We start from the raw sequence: 16,562 nt of genomic DNA, 5'->3' as shown, positions 1-16,562 counted from the left end.
CCCACATAAACATCACATCCTACACTATTTCTTTTCTACCTCTGTGCACACCTTAAAATTGTATATCCACATGTAAACTTATTGTTTTGACTGTGGGCAATAACTAATCATATCATCTCTGTTTATTGTGATAATTAATATAGTAGATACCAAAGCAGGAACTGTTGATTTGATGCTGTAAACTGTTTGCATTGATTGTTGTTACTGTCTCCCCATAAACTGTGATGTACTGGAAAACTTCAGAGTCCCTATAAGTCCACAGGGTAGAATCTCTACTGCCTCAAAACCATAGGGTCAAATGGGTAAACACACAACATGAAAAAGGGAACAAATTGCCTCAAACAAATCAATATAATTCAATAACAATCCAGCGACACCACAATGGAAGATTTGGCAGAGAAGGAGTTTATAATGTTTATGGTTAAATTGGTCTGTGAGGTAAAAGACGATGAAAGGGAGAAAATACTGGAGGCAAAGGATCACTTCAATAAAGAGAGATTCTGTAAAAAAAGATCAGAAATCATCAAAATGAAGGAATCAATAAACCAAATTAAAAATTCATTGGAAGTCATAACCAGAACACTAGACCACTTGGAAAACAGAGTTTCAGGCAATGAAGACAAACTATATACTATAAAAAAATAAACTGACCATGGAGAAAAGATCTTAAGAGACCATGAACAAACCTTCCAAGAAATATGGGATAACACGAAAAGACCAAACTTAATATCTAAGGCTTGGAGATATCTAAGGCTTGAAGACACAAACCAAAGGAATGCATATTTTCAATGAAATAATATATGAAAATTTCCTAAACCTTAAGAATGAAATTGAAAATCAACTACAGGAGACATACAGGACCCCAAATTACAAAATTACAACAGACCCACACCAAGGATACTGTTATGAAACAGGGAAACATAGAGAATTTTAAAGGTTGCCATAGAAAATTTGGCAGGTTACTTTTAGAGAGAAAGCAATCCAGATCTCACTTGATTTCTCAACCTAGACCCTTAAAACTAGGAGATCATGAGATAATATATACCAACTCTGCAAGAAAATGGATGCCACCAAGAATACTATACCCTGCAAAAATAAGCTTCAGGTCTGATGATGAAATAAAAACCTTCCATGATAAACAAGTTAAAAGAATGCACAACTAGAAAGCCTGCACTACAGAACATTCTCAGCAAAAATATTTCATGAAGAAAAAATGAAAACTAAAAGAGAAAGCCAGCAAAATGAGGAACGACATTCAAGGAATAGTCAGTCAATGGAGAAAATAATTCAAATTAAAAACTGGAAATAAACCAAAATAACAGGAAATAAAAACCATTCCACAATAACATTGAATGTAAATGGCCTGGACTCCTCAATCAAAAGACATAGACTGGCAGATGAATTAAAAAAAAAAAAAAGACCCAACAATATGCTGTCTACAAGATCCTCACCTCATAAGCAAAGACATCCACAGACTGAAGGTAAAAAGACGGGAAAAAAAAGTATCACTCACATGGATCACATAAACATGCAGGGGTTTCTATCCTCATATCAGATAAAGTGGACTTCAAGTCAGAATTAATCAGAAGGGACAAAGAAGGCAATTTCATACTTCTGAAGGGAACTATACATGAACAAGACATAACAATCTTAAGTACTTATGCCCCAAACAATGGAACATCTACATACATCAAACAAACTGTTTACAAATTCAAGAATCAAACAGACCACAACACAATAATACTCAGTGACTTTAACATACCTCTCTCACCACTCAGTAGATCTTCAAAATAAAAACTAAATGAAGAAGCTACAGAACTAAAAAATACATTTAGTAATTTAGACTTAACAGATATATATAGAATATTTCATCCATCAATAACTAAATATACTTTATACTCAGCAGTACATGGATCCTTCTCTAAAACAGACCATATCTTAGGCCACAAAGCAACTCTTAGCAAATATAAAAAAAAAGAGATAATACTTTGCATTTTATCACATCATAATGGAATGAAATTATAAATCAATGATAAAATTAAAAATAGAAGCTACTCTAACACCTGGAGACTAAATAATACCTACTGAATGACCAATGGATAGTGGAAGAACTCAGGGCTGAAGTAAAAAAATTCTTAAAGGTAAATGAGAACAGTGACACAACTTACCAAAATCACTGGGACACTATAATGGCAGGAAAGTTCATTGCATTTGAGTTCATTCACTAAAGGAATAGAAAGTCACCAAATAACCTAACTATACATCTCAAAGCCCTAGAAAAATAACAAAGTCAATACCAAAAGCAGAATACAGGATATAATTAAAATCAGAGCTGAAATTAATGAAATTGAAACAAAAAATAGATGAAACAAAAAGTTGTTGGAAAAAAAATAAAATTGACTTACCCTTACCCAGGCTAATGAAGAGAAAGTGAAATCTCAAATTACTAAAATTCACGATGAAAAAGAAATTATCACCACAGACACCACTTACATACAAATGATAATTAGAAACTACTTTGAAAATCCACAATCCAATAAAATAGAAAATCATGAAGACATTGACAAATTTCTAGAGACATATGACCTATCCAAATTGAATCAGGGTGACATAGAAAATTTAAACAGATCAATTTCAAACAATGAAATAGACAAAGAAAACTTCAGACCAATATCCCTGATGAACATAGACTCAAAAATTCTTAATAAAATTCTGGCAAATCACATACAAAAACATATTAAAAAGATAGTGCACCATGATCAAGTGGGGTTCATTCCAGGGATGCAAGGCTGGTTCAATATAAAGAAATGTATACATGTAATTCATCACATCAATAGACTTAAGGAATCACATGATTATCTCAATACATGCAGGAAAAGCATTTCACAAAAATACAGCATCCACTCATGCTCAAAGCACTAGAAAAACTAGGGATAGTAGGAAAATAACTCAACATTGTAATAGTTATATATGTTAAAACCAAGACCAACATCATTCTAAATGGAGAAAAATTGAAAGCATTCCCTCTAAATACTGGAATAAGACAGGGATGCCCTCTTTCATCACTCCTATTCAACGTAGTTCTTTGAAACCCTAGCCAGAGTAATTAGGCAAAAGAAAGAAATTAAAGGTAAAAAATATGAAAAGAGCACAAACTATCCTTATTTGCTGTTGACATGATTCTATACTTAAAAGACCCAAAAAACTCCACCAGAAAGCTTCTAAACCTCAAATGAATTCAGCAAAGTAACAGGATATGGAATTAACATCCATAAATCCATTGTGCTCTTATACGGCAAATTATGGATCAACTGAGAGAAATCAGGGAAACTATCCCATTCACAATAGCCTCAAAAAATAAAATATTTGGGAATCAATCTAACAAAACAATGTGTTGCACGAGAACACTAAAGAAAGAAATCAAAAAAGATCTTAGAAGAAAGATCTCCCATATTCTTGGATAGGCAGAATTAATATTGTAAAAATGACCACACTACTAAAAGCATTATGAAGATTTAATGCAATTCCTACTAAAATTGCAATGATGTTCTTCATAGAAATAGAAAAATCAGTCATGAAATTCATTTAGAAAAATAGAAAAGTGGTTCCAGAGGCATTACAATACCAGACCTTAAATTATATTACAGAGCTACAGTAACAAAAATGGCATTGGCACAAAAACAGACATGAAGACCAAAGGAACAGAAGAGAAGACACAGAGACAAAGCCACATAAATTCAGTTATCTCATACTAGACAAAGGCACCACAAACATACATTGAAGAAAAAAGAGCTTCTTCAAATTACGGTGCTGGGAAAACCATAAATCCTTATGTAGTAGAATGAAATTGAACCTCTGTCTCTCACCCTGCACAAAAATCAACTTAAAGTGGATCAATGACCTAGGCATTAGACTAGACTCTGCACCTACTAGAAGAAAAAGTAGGTCCAAATCTCTACCATTTTGGCTTAGGAACTGACTTCCTCAATAAGATTCCTAAAGCGCAAGAAGTAAAATCAAGAATCAATAAATGGGTTGGTATCAAACTAAAAAAGCTTCTTCACAGCAAGGGAAACAAGAATGTGATGAGAGAGCCCACAGAATGGGAAAAAATCTTTACCATCAGCACCTCAGATGAGCATTAATATCCAGGATATGCAAAGAAAACAATAAAAACCACCAAAAAATCCCCCAAATCCCAATCAATAAATGGGCAAAGGAACTTAGCAGGTATTTCAAAGAAGAGAAATGAATAGTCAAAAAATATATGAAAAATAAATTCAGCATCTCTAGCAATTAGAGAAATGCAAATCAAAACTACACTGAGATTCCATCTTGCTCCAGTCAGAATGGCAATTATCAAAAATACAAGTAACAATAAGTGTTGATGAGGATGTGAGTAAAAGGTACACTCATACATTTTTGATGGGACTGCAAATTGGTGCAACCACTCTGGAAAGCAGTATGGAGATTTCTAAGAAAATTTGGAATGGAATCACCATTTAACCCAGTTATCCCATTCCTCAGTTTATACCCAAAGGACTTAAAATCAGCATATGACAGTGATGCAGTCACTTCAATGTTTACAGCAGCTCAATTCACAAAGCCAAGATGTGGAACCAACCTATGTGCCCTACAACAAATAAATGGATAAAGAAAATGTGGCACAGATACACATAGAATATTACTCAGTCACAAAGAAGAATGAAATTATGGCATTTGCAAGTAAATGGATGGAACTAGAGAATATCAGGCTAAGTGAAATAAGCCAATCCCAAGAAACCAAAGGCAGAATGTTCTCTCTGATATGTGGATGCTATCCCACAACAAAAGAGGAGATTAAAAGTTCACTGGATTAGACAATGGGGAATGAAAGGAAAGGATGGGGAGACGGGAATAGAAAGACAGTAAAATGGATTAGACTTATCTTTCCTATCCTTATATATACATACTACCAATGTAACTCCACATCATATACAAGCACAATAATGGGATCCTAATTTGAATAAGTTATATTTATTCTATATCTGTATGTCAATATATACTCTATTTTCATGTATATCTAGAAAGAATAAAAACTAAAAGTTATTAATTAAAATTTGGCAAAAGTGACACTAAATTAGATCATTTTAGGGAAACTAAAAGCAAGCTTTAAAACTATTACTATTACCATATGAAGATCAGGGGCTAGGTGTGGTAGAACACACCTGTAATACAAGTTACTCAGTAGGCTGAGACAGGAAGATCCTGCATTCAAGGCCAGTCTCAGCAACTAACAAAGCAAAACCCCATGTCAAAAAAGAAAGCAAAGGTCAGAAATAAATAATAGTAGAGGCAAACAGTATCTCAAGATAGTATATGTAGATATGTTTTTCCAATAGAAGTATTTTATATAATTACAATCCATATAGTAGTATTTCTAAAATTCCCCAAATAATTATATAATACAAAATTATAGAACTCAAACAAAACAAAGAAAATGAAGACAATGAGTACAAGTGTTTTATACCAAAAAAGAAGGAAAAAGTAAGGTCAAGAGCATAGAACAGGAAGCACCCACAACCATCTTGCACATGCACATGGACATCTGTGAGTGCTCAGTTTATTGGGATATATAGTTCCATAAAGTGGAGATAAATTTCATTGGATGATTAGAACTAAACAAGAAATGCTATCTAAAACGTGAAAGACATCAGATCTCCTAATTGAAAATAATGGAGTGTGTTTTCTTCATTTGGGGTTGAGAAAACCACCACTACATGTGGAACAAACCAGAGGCCATGTTATTTTATAACAATGAAACAGAATTACATGCAGAAATTTTACTGCACAAGTTAAAACTAAACCTCTGAGATTTCACCAGATGAGGCATGTAAGAGGATCCATAACCTCAGCCACAATGCTAACTCAGTCACAAAGGAGGGGGATGGACATATATGACCAAGGACCTGACACAGGCTTGTGTGCTTAGAATTTTATGGTTGTCTCAGAAATTAACATAAAAATTCCACTAAAATTGAAAATAGAGTTGTACTGTTGCAACTCTAATATATTTACTTGGCAAAATATTATTGTGGATCACAATACTCTCATACTTTTTTTCTTTCTAATCACAAACCACAATTAATATTATTGAGAAGATAGGGTTCATTAAGATGGTCTTAAAACTAGAAAATATTCTGTTCTTTTTTGAGTACAGAATATACACAAGCCTGTATCATATTTGTCTTTAAACTTAACTGGTTTGATTCACACTCTTTATTCTAAAATAAGTCATTTTTTAAAATAATTTAAATATGATTTTTTCAAGGTAGTTAATTATGGAATAGGACAAATAATATCCACAGTTTTCTGCAATCTTAGTTATTTTCATTGTGATAGGTTACATAACTCATGTCATTAAAATCTGAAGGAAGAAAACAGGACTAGGAGGAACACAGATCAGTCTGGGGCACAGGAGTCCTGGTGGGGAAGAGCTGGTCCAACTGGAGCTCATGCAGCTGGTGGATGTCCAGCAGGACCTCGGGCAGCAGGTGAATCACAGAGTCACTCACAATGGGTCCTGCAGAGCGAGGCTCAGAGTTCACAAACTACTTGTGCAGGGAAGAAAATCAGCCCGGAAGAACACTTCAAGGCTGTGAAGTGTCCCTTCTCTGAACAGGGGACTTGTTAAGGGAAAAAAGGAGCACCTCACCAGTATGATTACTCATCTGTGTACGCCTGTCAGCTCTTTCAAAATACCCATAAAACAATCATAATTTTACAACACTATTTAAGGATGAAGTGAGAAAATAGAAAATCACTAGTATAATGAAAATAGTTAGAGAACTACAACCACCAACAAAATAGGAGATGGGATCAAAGAAAGTATGGGGCAGCATCATCAAGAAGCCTTACAAAGTGAAGTGAAGTAAGAGAAATGCAGGTCTGCAGACTTGTGATGGGAACTTTGCGTCTGTGAGCCCGGAGACCGGCAGTCTTGGCACTGCTAAGGGTGCTGATTGCTCTGGACCCTGAGACCTGCACTGAATCACGGGACATAGGAACTCTTCATGTCTCTGATTTGGGGTTCTGTGCAGACACAACAGGAGCCACATTCAGAGCTTCCTGTCTCACAGTGGAGACTAGACCTGGTCCTCAACAGGATTTCCACTCAGATTTTGTTTTTTGTATAAAAGAGCCATCTTCTAAATGGGATGCATTGTTGAGGTGAAACCACTGGACAGTTGAGACATTTGACAAATAGATGACAGGAATGGATCGGTTCTTGTAGCAGTGGAGGCCCTTGGAGGGTAGAGAGTGTGGATTAGTGTGAGAATGAGAAGAGCTTGGCCCCTTTAGAATGTAGCTAAATGCCAGGGTATTTTATATTTTCATGTTGAAGGTCCTCATCATTCTTTTTTCCTTATGCCCACAATATTTTCCCATTCTGTATTTACATAAGGTTTTCTCTTTACAAGTGAGAGACCAATGAGGCTTTCACTGGTCTAAACAGGGGATGTGGTTAATGGCATCCCATGGATGATAGAAATTTAGAGGCCCTGCACAGAAACAATCACAAAACAGAAAAGAGCACAGGCACATCCACACCTGCAGCTGCTCCATGTCTGCCCGAGTGGGAGTTCAGCCTCCTTATCTCCTTGTTTGAAGCATGCCTGTATCCTGAGGTCTTCAGCCTGAGCCCTGTTGTGGGCCATGTGTTTAGTGAGAGAAAAGTGAGGAGTTTCTGAAAGAACCTAACTGAGAGGAGAGAGGAGAGCTTGCCAGAGTGGCCACATGCCTCTGCTTCCCTTAGTGTTTGCTCCTTGAATGTGTTTGGGCATCTGTCAATCCTTTATCTACAAATCTGTGTGTCATCTATCATCTGTGTGTCATCTATCAATCATCTGTGTGTCATCTATCGTGTGTCATCTATGATCATCTATGTATCATTTATCACCTATCATCTATCATCCGTCATTTATGTAATAACATCTATCATCTATGTATCATCCACCACCCGTGTATCACCTACCACTTACCTGTCACCTGTCTTCCTATTATCTACCTAAGGTTTTTGTTTCTAATCCCAGAAAGCCAAAACATTTTTAAGACTACTTAATCTTGGGTTTCCTGAGGTAAATACTTCCTAAGAACTTCATACTTCCCCAAAGAGAAAAGCTACTTACCATGTGTGGATTTCCTCCCAGGACAGGGATGCAGAGGTGGCATGTGTCCGGAGTGTGGGTGAGACACTGGAGCCTCAGATAAAGGTCTGGGAATGCATGACCTCACCTCCTTGCTGGGAGTGATCACCATGTCACCTGGAAGTGCAGTGAGTGTCCTCAAGGGGACTGCAGATGATCTCTCAGAATTTTGGATTGTGCAGAGCACTGACAGATATTAAGAGTGCTTACTATCCACTGGGAGTGGCAGAAATGGATGGGGGAGAACTGGTTTTTGAAATAAACAATCAGAAAACTAGGGGCACTTGAGAAGAGAACCGTGAGGTCTAAAGACTACAGAAGGATGCTGATCAATTTTATATAGGGTCTTCTTAGTTGATATGAAGGTATTTTCCACAGAAGTGTCTGAGGAAATGGTGGTAGTGTCCACTGAGGCAGCTACCTTGCAAGATTCAACTGGTTTGTCTCAATCTCAGTCACAACATTCCTTTGTACTTCTAGATCTATAATTAGATGCAAGTCCCAGCTGGCTTTGAAAGGTGAGGGACAAATGTGTCAGTGGAGGGTTGAATCACATTCTAAAGAAAGATTTTCCTCATTTGTACAGATGTAAATCCTGAGAACATGTATGGGGATAGATATTTAAGGATGGAACAGTGATGGGTAGAACATGAATCAGGCTGAATTCTTTTATCTTTTCCCACTAAGCAAAGATGATACATTTGATGTTGCAGCTTGGGGGACCAAAAAAGGCTCTCATGATCCATTTGGTTAGCTGGCAGGAACATGGAGCACAGGGGGCCTACAATAAGTGAGGTCTGCTTTGTGTGCACTGTGGAGAACAGGGCATGATGACTGTGGGGATGTTAAGAGTGGACTTACCATTTCAGATCTTCCCCTCACCCTGGGAGGTAAGAGAACATGCCTTTCACCAAGTCTGTGAGAAATAAATCTGTGAGAGGGAGTAGCATTCTTGAAGAGCTTTGAGCTTGTCCTTGATAGTTCAAAACTCACAGCAGCAACTCCTGCCTCCAGACTGGGAAATCCACATGCAATGTAGGAAACTGGAAGCAGGCTGGCAAGGACCAGCTGGTGGCACTTAACTGTCAAAGGCAAGATGCAGTTAGTGACATTAGTGGACAGCAGAGTCAAAGAGGAAACCAGAATGCTCTGATTCCTGGAGACTATGGTTGGCAGTTAATCGTGGTATTCCAAGACATAAAAAAGATCAGAAGTCTACTAAATTCTTACCAGATCTGTGTAAGCAGATGAATTCTCAAGTGAACAGCCAAACCTGAATCAAAAATACAGCTCCTCTGTCAATTCCCCAATCAAGTCACTCTACAGAACTGGAATCTCTTGAATGAGACATAGTCCCTTAATAAAGGACTCACTTCATTGCCAAAAATGTACAGTTAACATGTCCCCCAGTCTCATGGTCTTTCACCATGAGACTCTTGGGACTACCAGACAATGGTCCTGAACTGATTCCCAGTTAGATGGGGGCTTATGCAGATCAGATGTTCCCTGGGGTGATCAGTCAGCACTTGGCAGGTGATTATGTTGGACTACCTCTGTCATGGAAGGGATATTTCAGTCTTACTGGAATAAGCACTGTGGATATAGATTTACTTTCCTCCAACATAATGCATCTGCCAAAACTACCATCAGTGGATGTATGTAATGCCCTGAATTGGTGTCTGAGAAATGGGGATATTTGTTCCAAAGCCAGGACTCAATGGTCCAGGAATCAAGGGGTGGAAATGTGAGTGCCATCACTCACCGTTTTCCCTACTGATCCACAAGTAAAATGTTTCCTTCTTGTCCCTTTAGTTTTGTGTACTCCTGGTTTAGAGGTCTTAGTTCAAGTGGAGGTGCTTCCATGGAGAGACATAATAATTTATTGTACAGGGAGTTAACACTGATAACTAAACCTTTGCAGAAAATATGAGAAGAGGTATCGCATTATGAACTGAACATTCAATATGTCCTAAATTGATCCAAATATCAGATGGGTCCTTGTTTTACACTTTAGGTTTTCTACTTATGTCCAGGATTGTAGTCTAAGTTTTAAAAAATACAGATACCAATCTGCTGCAGGAACACTGACTTAGGATTATTCTTTTCACTGAGTTGCCTTTGTGCCTTCATTAACAGCACCTGATCATTTATGTACAACCCCACCTGTACTTTCTAACCACTACATTTATATTTCTGTGTTTTTGCCAGCATCTTCATGTCCTGAGTGATGTATTCATAGCAAGTCTTGAGTTAAAGTCATACACTCCAACTTCCTTTTTCCCCAAAGTTGTTTGAACTATCCTTAGTTCTCTGCATTTCCTTACCAATTTGAGATCCAGTTGTTAATTTCTACACAAAGAGACTACTAGGATTGTCTGGAGCCGGCAGGCCATGCCCCCGCCTTGCCACATGTTGAGCTAAGATGGCGCCTGCCAAATACTGGCAGGGCGTGCCTCTCCTGCACATGTAACTGTCAGACAATACTATGTGTGTATCAGGCTAGATTGCGTGGTGCTTTATGATTGGCCAAGTATGCTTCCTTACTTTCCTCTGATTGGCTTTTGTACTTAATATAAACTGGACTCACTCCTTAATAAATGAGACTTGATCAGACTTTTGTCTTGTCTCCACTTCTTGTGTCTCTTGTCTCTCCCAATCCCCGCTCCCCCTTCCAGGTTCCCGTTGTAGTCCTGCGGTTCAGGACAAATTGGCGCCCAATGTGGGGTGTGGACACGGGGGAAATCGCAAGGGAAGAGGCATTTGATAGTTCGGTCGAACACAGCAGAAGTCAGTTCAACAAAGATCGCCGCGTGAACCTGCCGCATCACTCTTAAAAGGTACAGTAACGCCAAATTATGGGACAAGCATAAAGTTTTTGTTAAGCAATTAAAAGAAGCCTTAAAGACACAGGGAGTAAGGGTTAAAAGTAATGAGCTTTTTAAGTTTTTTGAACTTATCAAGGACACCTGCCCATGGTTCCCACAAGAAGGAAACATTAATCTAAGAAGCTGGGATAGAGTGGGAGCTGCCTTGAAGGACTTTCATAGAACATTCGGTCCAGATAAGATTCCTGTTACAATTTTTGCTTACTGGAGCCTCATAAAGGATCTTTTAGAGCACACAACAAATGATTCTGATATAGCAGCAACTTGCTTATGAAAATGCCAATCCCGCATGCCAAGCCGCTATAAGACCATACAGAAAGAAAACTGATTTAACCAGATATATTCATTTGTGTTCAGATATAGGACCTTCATACCAACAGGGCTTAGCAATGGTGGCTGCTTTTAGTGGGCAAACAGTGAGAGACTTTCTTAATAATGAAGATAAAGACAAGAGGGCCTGCTTTAAATGTGGTAAGGAGGGGCACTTTGCCAAAGATTGCAGATCGGACTTACAAAAAACTCTTAAGACCAAGACACCTGGTCTCTGCCCTAGATGCAAAAGAGGAAAACATTGGGCTAATGAGTGCAAGTCCAAAAGAGACAATCAGGGAAATCCCCTCCCACCACAGCAGGGAAATGGGAGGAGGGGCCAGCCTCAGGCCCCGAAACAAGCATGTGGGGTAATCAGCTTTGTTCCAGCCAGCAGCAATAGCAACAAAAGCAATCCATTTCAGACCTCAGTAGAGCAACCCCAGGAAGCGCAGGATTGGAGCTCAGTTCCACCTCCTATGTCATATTAACCCCTGAAATGGGCCCTTGAGTCTTAAGTACTGGAATTCTTGGCCCATTGCCCCAGGTTATTTTGGCCTAATTTTAGGAAGAAGTAGTTCCACTATGAAAGGTTTGCAAGTACTCCCAGGAGTTGTAGATCAAGATTTTCTGGGAGAAATTATGATCATGGATAAAACAGAGAACAACATTGTTACTGTTACTCAGGGAGAAAGAATAGCACAATTGATATTGTTACCTTTAGTTCCAACTAAACACCCAGTTCAAAATCCTAGGAGGGGAAATAAAGGTTTTGGATCCTCTAATGTATATTGGGTACAACACATAACTGATCAAAAACCTTCTTTGACCTTATGGCTAGATGGCAAATCATTTAAAGGTCTGATAGATACTGGAGCAGATGTAACTATAATTTAAAACAAGAGGATTGGCCTTCTTCTTGGCCTACCACAGAAACTATGACCAATCTTCGGGTATTGGCCAAAGTACAAATCCCAAGCAAAGTTCTAAATACCTCACTTGGAGAGACAAAGAAAATAATACAGGTCTCATTAAGCCTTATATCATACCTCATTTACCAGTTAATTTGTGAGGAAGAGACCTACTCTCTCAGATGAAAGTAATCATGTGCAACCCCAATGAAACAGTTGCTGTTCAAATGCTATCTCAGGGATATACACCAGGCAAAGGGTTAGGAAAGGCCGAAAATGGTATTTTACATCCCATTCCCAATGTGGGACAGATAGAAAGAAAAAGCTTGGGAAATCTTTGATTTCGGCCATTGACATGCCTGTACCCCAACTGTGTGCAGATCCAATAACTTGGATATCAAATGAACCAGTTTGGGTTGATCAGTGGCCGCTAACTTCTGAAAAACTTGAAGTTGCTCGAATGTTAGTACGGGAACAACTAACAGCTGGACATATCATAGAGAGTAACTCCTTGGAATACTCCTATATTTGTAATTAAGAAAAAATCTGGTAAATGGAGATTACTACAGGACTTAAGGGCTGTCAATGTCACTATGGTGCTCATGGGAGCCCTACAACCAGGGCTGCCATCTGCAGTAGCCATCCCTCAAGGATATTTTAAGGCAGTTATTGACCTCAAAGATTGTTTTTACACCATCCCTCTACATGTAGATGATCAAAAAAGATTTGCTTTTAGTCGACCATCAATAAATTTTAGGGAACCTGTGAAAAGATATCAGTGGAAAGTATTGCCACAAGGGATGGCTAACAGTCTGACCTTGTGCCAAAAATTTGTTGCTCGTGCCTTACAACCTATTAGAGATTCTTGGAAACAGATGTATATTATTCATCATATGGATGATATACTCATAGCAGGACAATCAGGAAAACAGGTATTGCTATGTCTCACAGAGCTTAAACAGCAGTTGACTGCAGCAGGGTTACAAATTGCTCCAGAAAATGTTCAGCTACAAGACCCTTATACTTACCTAGGCTTTTTGCTCAATGGTCCTAGGATCATTAATCAAAAGGCAACCATCAGGAGATATCATTTAAAGACCCTTAATGACTTTCAAAAACTTCTTGGTGATGTAAATTGGCTTCGACCATATCTTAAATTAACCACAGGGGAGTTAAAACCATTGTTCGAGATATTAAAAGGGGACCCTAACCCACAATCATCCAGGACTATATCTCCTGATGCATTAGTCGCTCTTAAAAAGGTGGAGGACACTATTGCAGGTCAATTTGTTACCAATATTGATTATTCTCACCCCTTAACACTCATCATATTTAATACTTTTATCACCCCAACGGGTCTTTTCTGGCAAGATAACCCTATTATGTGAATCCATCTTCCTTCCTCACCCAAAAAGATGCTATTGCCTTATTATGATGCACTAGCTGACCTGATTATCATGGGGAGAAAAGATTCTAGAAAGTATTTTGGAATAGAACCATATAAAATTATTCAACCCTACACCCGACCTCAGGTCAATTGGCTACTACAAAATACTGACAGGTGGCCTATAGCTTGTGCCTCATTCACAGGTGATATAATCATTATCCACCAAATAAATTGGTTCAATTTTGCAAACTACATCCTTTTGTGTTCCCTTGTATTATCAGAAGGGAGCCCTTATACAATGCTCTTGTAGTCTTCACTGATGGGTCATCCACAGGAACAGCTGCTTACACTTTCCTTGATAAAACTGTCACTTTCCAGACAAAATGCACATCTGCCCAACTTGTCGAATTACAGGCTATTATTGCAGCTTTATCTGCTTTTCACAATCAACCCCTTAATATCTACACAGACAGTACCTACCTAGCACACTCGGTGCCACTCCTTGAAACTGTCCCTCAGATCGGACATGTTTCTAAAACAGCATCACTATTCCTTCAATGCCAGACCCTAATCCATAACAGAGGGGAGCCTTTATTTATTGGACACATCAGAGCTCACTCTGGCCTTCCAGGGCCATTGGTCAAAGGCAATAAAATTGCTGACACAGCCACCAAAGTGGTTGCAGTAGCCTTCTCAGATAATATTAGACAAGCTCAAGACACTCATAACCTTCATCATTTAAATGCCCGCTCTCTTAGGTTACTCTATAAGATCACTAGGGAACAAGCAAGGCAAATAGTAAAAGGCTGTACCACGTGTGCTACTCATCTACAGTTCCACATCTAGGAGTTAATCCTAAAAGCCTGTTCCTAACATGATATGGCAAATGGATGTTACTCACTTCTCAAAATTTGGCAATCTAAAGTATATTCATGTTTGCATAGATACGTTTAGTGGATTTATAATGGCTACTCTTCAGGCTGGAGAAACAACAAAACACGTAATTGCCCATTTATTACATTGCTTCTCAGTCTTGGGCATACCTAAACAAATTAAAACAGATAACGGACCTGGATATACAGCCAAAACCCTCCACAAATTTTGTGACAAATTACAAATTCAACATGTCACCAGAATTCCTTATAGTCCTCAAGGCCAAGGAATAGTCAAAAGAGCACATCTTTCCCTTAAAACTACTATTGATAAAATTAAAAAGGGGGAATGGTACCCAATCAAGCATTCTCCCCGTAATATACTCAGTCATGCTTTACTCATTCTCAATTTTTTAAAAATGGATGATCATGGGAAATCTGCTGCTGATTGTTTCTGGCACCCGGAATCTCAAAAGCATTTTGCCATGGTAAAATGGAAAGATCCATTGGATGGTTCATGGCATGGTCCAGACCCAGTCTTGATCTGGGGTCGAGGCTCAGTCTGCATCTTCTCTCAAAAAGCTGATGCAGCCAGATGGCTGCCAGAGTGCCTTGTGTGCCAAGTTAATGAAGTTACCTCCTCCAGGGATAAAAATCATCCCTGAGAGTCTTTTCTTCTCCTTCCACAGGTATGAACAAAACATTGCTTCTCTGGATAACGGCTGCTTGTTCACTGCTCTCCTACAGCCATGCAGGGTTTGGGGACCATGCTAAGGCTTGTATTTACTGGAGCTCAAAAACAAACCATGTAAGTGTGAGGGAGGATATATGTTAAATAACAAGCCAGCAGGCCCCAATCACCCGCAACGCTTATGCGTAGATTGTGGCAGTTACATCGCGTTTTGGGAGAAACATACTCTGTGGTACTGTATAAGAAAAACCACAAATTAATCCCGCAGTTAATGGCAAACCTGTACCCTGTCCTTGCACAACCTTTTACACTTCCTTCCATAGCTCCTATTATTCCTTAGCTCAAACTTGTTCCTCAGGGAATAAAATCTATTTTACTACCACCTTATTAAGGTCCCATCCAGGATCAGCTGGAGGAGATTGGTCTAATAACCCTGGAAAATTAAGTGTTGCCTCATGTCCTGCAGACTTAGTAGGGAAAGCAGTTTGCTGGTTTACTATGGCCCCTCTACATGTATCTGACAGAGGAGGTCCCCAAGACTCTAATAGAGCCAAACAAGTCCATAAAAAAATTCAATGAATGTACGAAGAACTCCATCCCAGTCTCTTATATAACCTACTAGCATTACCTAAACACAGGCCTTCTGAAATAGACCCTGCCACTAACAATATTCTTGAGGCCACTTACGCCTTGCTTAATCGGTCCAATTCTCCCTTGACTGCAGATTGTTGGCTTTGCCTGCAGCTAGGATATTCCGTTCCACTAGCTATTCCAATTGATTATAGAAATGGCTCAGCTACTAACCGCACTAGAAAAATTGCTGAAAATATAACCTATCCTAATACACTGTGGTCCAATTTCACCAGTAAAAATTGTCTACCGACTCCACCATTTTTGGTACAACCATTCATGTTTTCCAATACTACTTGCTTTTTCTCACCTGGCTATAATAATACCTGGGATTTAGATGTAGGGACTATAACACTTAGTGATTGCTTCAAGACATTCAATTTTTCACAGCCTTTGTGCCCCCCTAATTGCACTGTATTTGTTTGTGGAGGTAATAAGGATTTTACTCAATTGCCTATCAACTGGACTGGACTATGTGTCTTAGCTGCCTTGCTCCCAGATGTAGACATCATTCCAGGAGATGAGCCTGTCCCTATACCAACAATTGATCACATTGCAGGGCGAGCTAAACGCACTGTCACTTTCATTCCTCTACTTGCAGGACTTGGAATAACTATAGCAGTGGCCTCAGGTACTGCTGGTTTGGGGGTCTCTCTTACTCAATATACTAAATTATCCAGACAATTGATTT

The sequence above is a fragment of the Sciurus carolinensis genome, chromosome 16, assembly GCF_902686445.1.
Source record: "Sciurus carolinensis chromosome 16, mSciCar1.2, whole genome shotgun sequence".
NCBI lineage: Eukaryota > Metazoa > Chordata > Mammalia > Rodentia > Sciuridae > Sciurus > Sciurus carolinensis.
Note: the sequence above shows the minus strand (reverse complement) of the source record.